A 12,863-nucleotide genomic window follows, 5' to 3' on the forward strand; every position below is an offset into this window, starting at 1 on the left:
CTCACCTCTCGCAATATGAGTTGATTTTTTTTTGAAAGTAGAATTTGAAAATACCTCGGCGTGCCCCGAGGCTCAACTCACCTCTCGCAATATGAGTTGATTTTTGAAAAACAGAAATTGAAAATACCTCGACGTGCCCCGAGGCTCAACTCACCTCTCGCAATATGAGTTGATTTTTGAAAAGCAGAAATTGAAATTACCTCAGCGTGTCCTGAGGCTCAACTCACCTCTCGCAATATGAGTTGATTTTTGAAAAGCAAAAAATTGAAAATACCTCAATGTGTCTTGAGGCTCAACTCATTTCTCGTAATATAAGTTGAATTTTGAAAACAGAAATTGAAATTACCTCAACGTGTCTTGAGGCTCAACTCATTTCTCGCAATATGAGTTGAATCTTTCAAAAACATAATAATGAAAACAGAAATGGAAAATACCTCGGTGTGACCTGAGGCTCAACTCACCTCTCGCAATATGAGTTGATTTTTTTGAAAAACAGAAATCAAAAGGCTTAATTGAAAATACCTCGGCGTGTGTCCTGAGGCTCAACTCATTTCTCGTAATATGAGTTGAATTTTGAAAACAAAAATTGAAATTACCTCAACGTGTCTTGAGGCTCAACTCATTTCTCGCAATATGAGTTGAATTTTTGAAACAGAAATAAAAGCATCAGAATACCAAAACATGTTATCTGGTGGAACTTAGATGTCTTTTCCTTTAATTCAATACAACTATCATCATATCTTCTTATTCTACTGGAGTACATGTACATGTCATGCGTGATGTTATCATGATATGCACATGTTTGTCTTAAATGCCTTTATGCCTACATGATTATGCTATGCGCCTTAGGCATGTTTGTCGTATGTCCCTTTCCGTCATGATTTTTGATGATCTGTGTTCATTGCTTTGACTCTTGACTTTCTCTTCAGGCCCTGTACCCGTCCTCTGGCTTCACGAGTAATCTGCGTTTCTCAGTTATCGCTCTCTTGCCCCTAGTTGAACTTTGTCCTTGCATTGAGGCTCTTGTACTTATCAAATTCTCATCTGGGTAATGCTCAACATTTCTTTTGTTTGGAGCATGTCAATTCAAAATACTCTAGATCTTCAACGCATGAACTCTTCCACATTTCTTAATCAAGAATCTTTTTGAGTATGTCTTTTTGCGTATAAATTTTCGAGCTGCTAAAAATCTTTCAAATACTGTAGTCTTGCTGCTTGACTCACTTCTTGAATCTTTTTACTTATTGGGCCCAAACCTGCTTCATTAGGACGCCCTTTTGGGTTTTCATCCTAATTTTTGTTTATCAAGACACCCTTTTCAGGTTTTCATCTCGATCTTCTTCTTTTTTTTTAAGGCGTCATCACTCATTGCCCATCAGGGCTCTATTACGGACGTAGTACGTTGCCCTAATGCTCGGTTGGTATTTTGACCCAAAATTCGAAGAAATAATCGCGTTTTGCTCAGCCCCACCGTAATTTTAGGGTCCATTCCACTGTAATTTGGGATACAAGGCTGGCACTATCCTTAAACCATTCCACTGCAATTCATGGCTATAGGATCTATATCCTACTGTAACTCAAGGGTGTATGATCTGTAATTTGTTCCATCGACTGATATTTTTGACAGAAAATCTGAGGAGATAAACTCAATTTGAGCTCAAATATTTCCAATCCTTACACTTGGTAAGCTCTTGAACAACCGACTGGTTTCAGGTTCCTGTACTATTTAGAAGCTTTCAGAGTAATATGCAAAATTCCTTTTGTAAAAGTATGATTAGTCCATTAATCATTATTTCAATGCGAAATGCTTGAAAAGGATCAAACTGATGGACAAGAAGAAAATCGGTTAAGAGCATAGCTCGAAACAAACAAGTTGAACAATGAGAGTAAATGCAAGTTTATTGGAAGCTTATTTTGAAAAGAATAAGATAATCAAAGATAAATTCAGAAATGGGTAAAATGGAAAGCTAAGTGCCCCAAATATCGCCGCCTGAGCTTCTCTGTACAAACTCCTTTTAAGACAATTTTGAGTTCCACATGTGTTTAGGGGATTCAGAGTACTTTGTCAATGCTCCAAGACGTAGCATACTTCTTCACTGTCAATTTAAGTATAGCAAGACTACCATATGCCCCACCTTTGAACAAGATTTGAGCTGCCTTTTTCAGGTTTTCAACTCAAAACCCCTTTGGTCTCAAGGTGCCCTTTGCGGGTTTTCACCTTGACCTCTCCATTTTCTTTTCTTTTTTTTTTTTTTGCTTTTAAATGAATGAAGGTCACAAGGCGCCCTTTGTGGGTTTTCACCTTGGCCACTCCTTTTCAAGTATTTCTGGACTGAATCCGAATTTAGGATTGGATTAGTGTTCTTTCGGGGAAAGCCTCCTTTACCGCATAAAGTTCTTAAGCATCCATTTCCCTTTGAAATCCTTTTGTATAGCAAGGATCTTCTGCAATACCAAGTTCCTACTATGAAATTCCTTTAGGTGAACCATTTCCGCCATAACTCAGCATCATAGGCGTTTGACCTTCAAACCTTTTTCTGCAGTCAAGTTTACTGAAGACATTTTACTTCATCCAATCCTTGATTCAATCAAAGCTTGGAGAAAAAGAATCTTAATTTCCATGGACAGAATCACCTCTAATGCCCCAGTGAAGGTCCTGGTCAACTTTAATGAGCACAAAGAGTAAAAGGTAGCTTCTTATGTCAATATTTATAAGTCTCGGTCACCTTCTATAACTTTTCTTGATTTTTGTATCTTTCTTTTGGCAGCCTTTGTTGCATTGTGATATGACATTGTACAGTTACGCATTAAAACATGATTCTTTCTGGCATTTGATTTTTTTTTTGTTTTTTTCTTGTCCTTTTTTCTTTTTGTTTTTTTTGTTTTCTTTTCTTTTTCTTTTCATGACTGTTGACCTTATAATATTGGCATATGAAGCTACATTCATCTTCTTGGTGAAGCAATTGACGGCCACGACGATGATGTCGACTAGAAACTTTTGACGAGATCATCCCCAGAACATCTATGCCCCACGTATTGAAAAGTTTGTGAAGAGATGAAAGAAGCACGTGAGTCTTAACGTCATAACTGATGCTATTCCCTTCCCATGGTGGACCAACAACATCCAATCCTCATTGATTAGCTTGGCTATTGCAGAACCATTGTTATGTGTTCTCTAGACACCCTTATGGACCTCTTTCCAGATGTTCCTAAGTGCGTCTTAATATGATCGTGCAAAAACATCCTTAAATTTTTAGAAATAACTCAATAATCTTGCCTTATTTTTGCGGTGAGCTAGGTTTCGATCTTCATCACTTTCCTAAGCTCACAATGTCAGCTGACCCTTTGTAAGTTAGGGTCTGTTTTTCATCTCATTCTGTTATCCTTCACGAATCAGAAGATGGACACAGTCTCTGTCATCTTCAAAGTCCTGAGATTCCTCTAGACACACATCTTGCTCCAAAGGGAGTTAGTAACAGTGTCGCTCGTGACATTGATATCTGGGGACCTATTGTGGGTATGAAGGAAAATTCTAGAGAATAAATGATTCTAAGGATGATTATTTGTATAGGATGATCATGAATGTAAAATAAAAGAATGAAAATCCAAATAATAAAAGAATCTATAAATAGAAGAAAATTTACTCAAAAAGATGCATTTCATTGAAATAAAAATCTTGGACCGAAACTTATTTCTCAAAAGAAATCTTATCACCTCTAGGTCTTAAGGCAATAAGTATGTTTTGAATATTACTCTAGATTAGCTTTAAAAGTACACGGATCTCTTCCACTGTCCCATTGTTCAAGACACTCCCAAGTATGTGAAATTCGGAGGTGGGTGATATCGAGGTCATGGTTGAGTTAGGTACGAATTAGAAGCATAGTGGCTTCCTATTCCCACCACATGGGTTTCTGGCTCTTTTTTCTTCATGGGTGCTGCCCTTTTGAGCTCTCAGGGCATTCCATCCTTCCATTTTTGATGGCATTCTCTATAAGTTCCCCGGATATCACAATGTTCGCAAAGTCTTTCGTAATACTTCCTACCAACTTGTCATAGAATGGTGCTCTCAGAGTATTGATGAAAAGGACTGTTATCTCAGTCTTAGTCAATGGTGGTTCCACTTGAGCCGAGATATCTCTCCACCTTTGAGCATATTGCCTAAAGGTTTCTGCTGGTTTCTTTTCCATCCTTTGTAGAGTCATTCGATCAGGCACCATGTCAGACACATGCTTGTACTGTTCACAAAATGCTGATGCTAAGTCTTTCCATGATCGGATCCTTTCTTTACTAAGTTGATTATACCATCGAAGAGCCGATCCGACTAAGCTGTCTTGGAAACAGTGTATTAGCAACTTATCTTTATTCATGTGACTCGTCATTTGTCGGCAAAACATGACAAGATGCGTTCTTAGACATCTCGTTCCGTCGTATTTTTCAAAATCTGGTGCTTTAAACTTCGGAGGTAGAACTAGATCAGGCACCAGACTGAGCTCCTTGGCACTTAATGCAGAGAAGACTTCAGCGCCTTCGATTGCCTTGAGCCTTTCTTCAAAACTCCTATACTTGCCCCAAACATCATGATCGTCTAATTTCAACATGGCTATCTCTACTGGGTCATCCCGATCTGGAATATTGGGATCAACGGGATTACCTCTGGGGTTTGATACAGATATACCTTGCCCTAAATGAGTAGGTGGTACAGGTCGTTGCTCCAAGCCTACAGGCTCCTTTTGAGGACATCCTCTTTGCGTTACATGAACGTGAGGCGGGGTGAATCTTGGGGGATAAAACGGATCCTGATCATGGTTAACTCTTGACTGAGGTTCTATAACGTCAGGACTCTGCATAAGTCCATTCCCTTTAACAAAAGCTGACATCATCTCCATCATTTTGGCCATTTGATCCCTTTACTTGAGTGATTCCTCTCGAGACCTTACCATCAGATCTCTCGTTTCCTGCTGTGATTTAGCCAACTGTTCTTGCAATTCTCTTTGGGCCTTTTCCATTCTTTCAATTCTCTCATTGAATTCGGCCTCCATAGTTCTAGCTCTTAGTCGCGTCTTATACGAATGGCGTGATTCCAGACTCGTAGCGTTACAACTGTAGATCATACGGTTTCAGCCTCAGTGAATGATTAAGGGACATGTACATGCAATGAATGGATGAATGAATAAATGACAGATGAATGTCAGTCATGAATATGCAAAAATTTGGTGTTAATTTCAAGATAGCCCCTATTTAGGCATTTCCTTAATTAAAAGAGTCTATTACACAACATTTCGGACATTCGTATAATTGACTCCTCCATCAGAAACCCATTTTTGGCAACCAATCTCTAATCAACACCTTCCTAATATGATGCCTATGATGCATGATGAAAAATAGAAATACAGACAAACAACTTTGGTTAGCATAACACATATGAACAAAGAAAAACTGTGGAAAATCTAACAAATTAAGCTACTTGGTCCAGTGGACTCGATTCCCTTGTTTAGAAAGCACAAATGTAAAAGAAATAGAAGGTAAGATGTGCTTTTCCCGTGTACTTATTTTGGTGACTACTAAACGAGCGGAGGTTCGGCATGGCTCTAGTTGGATGGCTCGTATGGTTCACTATATGCGGTTTTGGTTCTAGATGGGTACTCGAATCGTCTGCACTGTCATCTACTAAGATTAGTACAGAGCCTCGGTCATGGCCCATCATAGGCTTACGAGATCAATTCGAGGGATTATATTTACTTATGCCTATGCGGAGGGACAAGTTAACTCACGAAAGCATAAGTCATATGTAACCCGAAAGTATTCATTAGCCTGTGCGGAGGAACGAGTTAACTCACGAAGGCGTAGCGTTTACTTTCTCTTAACAGGGACAGAGCCCGGGTATAGAGCTCATGTTATGCAACAAAAATGCACATGCACGGTGTGTGGGGAGAAACTTGTAAACCTTTACGTTTTATTTAGAAAAACTAAACCAAAACTAAAATCGCAAAAATTTAAAGCTGAAAAACAACCTGATAAAACAAGTTAGAATATATACAACACGATGCAAATGCATGATTTTTTTGAAAACAAAAAATTTAAGGATCACGACTAAATGTTAATTTGAACAAGAAACTTTGAAAATTTTGACAACGCGAGTTTAATTCGACTTGTCTCTCAAAAAGGGTCCCCAGTGGAGTCGCCAGCTGTAGCGACGTAAAAATTTTGGTTTCAGTCGCTAATTGTGGTGATTTATTGAAAATTTGAAAACTTTAAGTTTGATTTTAAAAATAAATAGGGAGTCGCCACCGATCCTTTTTATTAGGTCTGACCGGACACCTGTTAGACTTCTTTTAAAACAAATAAAAGGGTGAGTTTAGGTCTACATTAAAAGCCAGAGAAAAATTAGGGTTCGGGAGTCGGTTACGCGTGAGGAAGGTATTAGCACCCTCGCGACGCCCAAAAATTGGTATCTCATAAACACAGGTTGTCTTGATTTTCAAAAATACGGTTCAATGTAAAATTTAGTCGTGATCCGATTAAAAGAACGAGAAATTTTGGTTTATTTCGTTTTTTTAGAAGGGTATATCGCTTTAACATGAGTCAATTGACGTTCACCCAACATAGCGATGAACTCGATGACTTAATGTTAAATCGGTATATTGCCTTGATTATTGAAATTGATTTAAATCATGAATAAGAATATTTTCGAAATAATGCAAAGTAAAATAATATGAAATAAAAATCAATAAATGAAAGAGCTAGGAATATATTGAAACAGATAATCGAGGTGACAATAATATTAGAAAAGATGAAGGTATAATGTAATAATGGAATTGAACACGAAATGAAAATAATGAATGTATACACGTAATAATAATATTAAGAATGCGTGCGTACGATGATATATGTATATTTAGCAATATTAAAAATCCATACAACACGCATAGAGTATATGCATACCTTAGAAATGATAAGAATAATAATAAAACTATTTTGTACACTACATAAATACATACACACATATATATAAACAATAGTATATACAATATAATATTAGAAATATGTGTATAATAGTGTAAAAGAAAAATATAACTAATAATATTAAAATATATACAATGATAATATATATAAAAGATATATGTATATATAATTATATAATATAATATTAAAATATAATAATACAACATAAAAAACATGACACAAATAAAGTATAGTATTAAGAACACATATATATAATACATGAAGAATATACATAATACTAAAATATTTAGGTAATATATGCGTATATTAAAAACTAGTAATAATATTACCGAGGTATATACAAATATATCAAGTATATATACGTATTATAAATATATAAATATATAACAAAGCATAAACTAATAAAATAAAAATAATAATAATAATGATAACATTGGAATATAAAAGAAACAAACATAACATTAATAAAATATTAAAATAAAGTGAAATAAAAATATTAAATATGAAAATATATATATGTATACACGTACATAATAAAAATATATACTAATACATAATAATAATAGTAATACTAATAATACTAATAATATAAAAATAACAAGGATATTTAATAAAGATATAAAAATAAACGAAAAAAATGGACTAAAATTGAATTAAAAACAAAGTTGTGGGGCCAATTTAAAATGAAAACAAAGAAAAGGGACTTAATTGTACGCGCGTGAAACGTTGGGAGGATCGAAACAGCAATATTTCCACTCCCTCTAAACGCAGCGCGTTAACAGGACTAATTTGATAACCTCAAAAAAATCATGGAGCCGAATTGAAAACCATAAAAAACTTAATTGTGAAGCATCAGAAAAGCGGAAGGACTGCGCGCATAAATATCCCATTCAAACGAAAACACGCGGATCCTCTAGCGGGTCGGGTCGGATGGGTCGGGAATGGCCAAAACGACGTCGTTTTGGGACTTAAGTGTAGCCCCCAAAACGACGTCGTTTTGGAGGGCTATATAAGGCCTAAAATAACCAAAAAAATCATTTGGGGAGAGGGAAAGAAAAAAAAGAAGAGAGAGGGAAGAGAGAAGGAAGAGAGAAGAGAGGGGAATCCGGCCAGGGGCCGGTCACCGGACGGCCACCGGAGGCTCGCCGGCGCCAGCGCCGGCCACCACACGCGGTGGCCGGAAAAAGGTAAAAATTTTATTTTTTTGTTTTTTTAATATTTTTTAATATTGTATATATATATTTGAGTGTATCAGAGTATAAAAAAAAGAAAAGCCAATGAAAAGAAAAAAACGATTCGGTAATAGGAAAGAAAATAGGTTTTTCACCTTTCTCCTTGATCTGGGTTTTGATAATATTCAATACTGATCTATTGTTGCTCCTAAAAAACTAATCTGTATTCTCTGCTTCTTTGTTTTTAAACTACCGAAAATAAGAAAAAGAAAAAAACAGAAAAAGACCCCCTTTGAATATATTTGAATGAATATCAAAAACGAAAAAAAGAAGCCAACCCCCCTTTACATTGATTCTCTTTCGGCTTTTATAGCCGATTACATGTGATTTTCACTGCTCTCTGCTTGTTTTGCTTTTGTTTTGCATGTTTCTCCATTCATTTCCTGTCTTCTTCTGTTTATTCTTTCCCTCATCCCTCGCATGCTGTTGTTTTTGTCTTTATTACAGGTGTGTCAGGTGTGGGTGGTGTCAGACGCATGGAGGAGAAGGGCATGCGCGGGGTGTGGTGGTGGTGCGCAAGGTGGCCCATGGTTGGCCTAGCGTGCGGCGGCTGGAGGCTTGGGGAGCTGCTAGGGTTTCCTCTTTTTTTTGGAAAATGTTTAGTGGGCTAGGTTGATTTGGGCCTGTTGGGCTAGTCTTTTAGTTTTGTACTTTGGACTTTATTTATTTGGTTTATTGGGTTTTGTTATTGGGTTTTGGGGGTGGCCCAAAATTGGCCTGTACACTAATGTTTCAGAATTTGACTGAATCAGCTGATTGGATTGAGAACCAACCTAGGTATTTGTTTATGGGATAAGGGTTGAACCAATTGACCCGTGAACTAATATAAACCAATTAAATCGAGCTGAAAAATTGGTTGAATCAATTTTCTCTATTTTAAATAATTTTATTTTTTATATTTTTAATAATTTATTTGATTGAACTAGGCAAACCAATCAACTTGAAAATTAGTGGCCTAATCGATTCGGCCATCAATCCAAATCTAAACGTTAATCAAAACCATGAAGTCAAAATATTCACACATGTAGAAGAAGCTCAAAATGAGAGGAAGAAAATATATATATAAAGTAAATGAAATATACATATATACATAGTGAGAATAATATTTTTTTGGTCTTTTTTTGGTCACATGATAACTTTTAATTGATTATCTTTTTTTTAAAATAGACTTAATTATTTGATTAGCGGTTGAATTAATAGAGTTATCAACTTGGGAAGAAAAGTAATTTAGGTACTTATGACAAAAAAAATGTTTAAGTACCAAAATAGGAAAAAAATGACATAGTTTTGGTATTAATTTATAGGTTAAATCTTATTTTTATGAAAATAGAATTAACGGTTTGAGCAATGAAGGTATCAACTTGAGGGAAAAAATAGTTTAGCTACCACTTATGATAAAAAAAAAATGTTTAGATATTAAAATAGAAAAACGGGTATAGTTTAGATACCAGTTTGTAAGTTAAGCCTTTTTTTTAATTAACAATTTAATTAATAAAAATACTAACTCGATAAAAAAAATTTTAATACCACTTATGATAAAAAAATTAAATATTAAAAAAATAATATAATTTAATTACTAATTTGTGAGGTAACCGTTGACTTAATTCAATCTCGAGTTTATTTTTATGTTTCTCATCCTCCTCTCACTTTATATTCAGTTTTGTTTAAAAAATTAACATAAAAACTTACATAGAAAAGGGGAAAAAAAAAAGCAGCAAGCAGGGCCCTAGCTCCCCAGAAATTGAAAAAAAAGGTTTTTTTACCCTTTATAAATGTTAAATTGTACTTTGTCCCAAAATGATTTGAAATTTTAATTTAGCCAATTAAAAAATTATAAAAATATTAATTAATACAACAACGAAATTATATTTTAACTCTTATTAAAATTTATAACTTAACTTCAACGTACGTTAGATGTATTCCCACAATATGTGCTTATCTTGCTATGAAATTGAGTGATAGAGACTCCGTTGAGCGATGATTAGAAGGATCTTATCTTTGTAGATGACCCTCTCTTACGGGACATATGAATTCGTTAATTGTAAGTATAACAATGACTTGTTTCCAATTAATTTTTTGTTTTTTTTTTTTGTTTTTTGTTTGTGACAGAACAGTCAAAAGGAAGAAAAAACATCCAAAGTTTGTGTGTTGAATGAATTGAATCTACCCATTTTCAGTAACAGTACTTTGTCAATATGATTTTCTTTGACCATGTTTTACACAAGCTCTTATTCCTACCCAGTGGCAATTACTTCCATCAATTTTCTTTTCTTTTCTTTTCCTTTCTTTTCCCTTTAGCCAATCAGGTTGAGATGTGTGGTTAATTAAGCCAGGACCACATTGATGAAACATCAAACATTATTTTATGGCTACATCGAAATGGGGTCTACAAATCTGACATCCCTCAATGTTTCTATTATATGGATAAATTTATTTCATACATTCACTTTACAATTTTTTTTTTAACTTTTACAAAAAAAAAATTAAAAAACCCTCATTGCTATTTAAAAATAAATAAATTAATTAAATAGATTATTTTTAATTTTATTTGTAAATTTAAAAAACCTAACATTAATTATGTCGATTGAGTCTTAATTCAATTAAGATGAACATTATTTTCAATATAAAAAAACGTGAATTCAAGTATACTGAAACGCATTATTTTAATTATTGTGTTAAAAAGGAGCAGATATGATTAGAACTCATAATGAGTTTGTTAAAAAAAATCATTAAATTTTACAAAATAAACTAAATTTTTTACCAAATGAGTAAAACTTGGAAATTTTTAAGTTGAGGGATTTAAGTTTATTAATTTTTAATAAATAATTAACTTCAAAATTTATTTTTATATTTATAAATTTAACTTATTTTTTAAAATTAATAAAAACCAACTACTCACTTAGAAGAAATTTTATTTTTAAACTTTAACTTATTTTAAAATAATAAAAAATATTTCTTTTCACATAGTAAATGTGATGAATTATATTTTGGGTCTGAATATGGAATTTTAAAAATGGGCTAGATTTTGGTCATTGCATCAAACTAAATCCATCAAATGGGCTTTAACCAAGTGGGCTTTTGCCTCCCTATGCAAGGGCCTATAAAAACAAATCTTAAAAATTAAAATCTATACTATCCTTCTATTATATTATTAAAAATATTAAAGTAATAATAAATAGAGAATGTCATTGTAATATTAAAATGGATTTTGTATTTATATTAATTATCACTTAATTAAGATTTAGCGTTATAACTAAATGCATTGACATAAAACATTTACGCATTTTCATGCAAGAAGTATCTAAAGAGAAGATTGAATTTTTTTTACTTTTTAGTGTTATTGATAGGTTTTGCTTCCATCACACAAAAAAAATTTCATTATTACTTGATATATTATGCCTATTAACTAATAATTATTTATATTAAATGCGGATTATTAGTATTGATAAATTTAGACATATCTACAAAATAGAGTGCTAAAGTAATATTTTCTTCGAAATATTAAATCATATTGAAATGAAAATCGCAGTGCCCAGGGGTGAAGGCACAAAAATTTTTTAGGAGGTCGAATGAAATTTTAATTTTTAATAGTTTATATCTTTATAATTTGTAAAGGATTAAATCAAATTTTTATAATTTTAGGGGGCCAAAGTGCAATTTTACCTTTATTAATTTAAAATTTTTAAAAAATTTTAGGAGCCTAAAATATAATTTTACATTTTAGGGGGGGCGGGGCCCATGCCAGTCCCCTGGCTTCGCCCCTGGCAGTGCCGGTGGTTGTTGGATTAGCTAAGAAGCTTTTGCTTCTCTTTCTAACTCTAAATTGGAAATGCTAACCTCCTTTCTTTGTTTGTAAGTACTTATCTTTAACATGGGAATTGAGAGGGCTAGCAAATGACCTGACAATGTACTATGGAGGATTTAGGACTAACTTGAAAATTTTGTAAAACATTTAAGGATTTTTTGTAATTTTATAAAAAATAATGCCCAATTTGAAAATATTGTAAAACTAGGGAATTTATTATATTTTTAAATTTTAAATTTTTATAATTTTTATAATAAATAACATTCAATTGTAATATAATATATTTAAAATAAAAATAAACATAGGCCTAAAAGTTTTATTATCCACAAAATAGCTCAAACTCAAATTAATGTCATTCAACCTTAGCAACCAAAGCCCAAATTTAAATAATGTCCAAAATTTTACTTGTAAAATCAAAGTAATTTATCCCAAAACAATCATATATTCATCCAAAATGCAAATATAATTAAATTTGTTACAATCTAAATTAATGAACTCTAATGAAATTAGATGCCTATAACAACTTTATGAAAAAAAAAAAGCTATAGTTGAGTGACTTACAAAAATCCTAAGTAATTTAGCAGTTTCTTTGTTAATGGATGGCTTGTTTAAATACATAACCAAACATCCTTCTGTTAATCCAGTGATCTAGAAATTCTACTTTTGTTTAACCTGTTTCTCTCGGAATGATTCTAGTCATTCATCCCTGCAAACGAACTAATCTCTCCCTCTAGGAAGATCTTGTCCACCTATCTTTGTGAACAGGCCACCCACTCTTTTAAAGTGCTTGCTTTTCTGGTGTGAACACTCTTACTATGAATTTACCTTTTAGGTCACTGAACCCGACCTAAACATAACAACCT

Source organism: Gossypium hirsutum, chromosome A11 (genome assembly GCF_007990345.1).
Source record: "Gossypium hirsutum isolate 1008001.06 chromosome A11, Gossypium_hirsutum_v2.1, whole genome shotgun sequence".
NCBI lineage: Eukaryota > Viridiplantae > Streptophyta > Magnoliopsida > Malvales > Malvaceae > Gossypium > Gossypium hirsutum.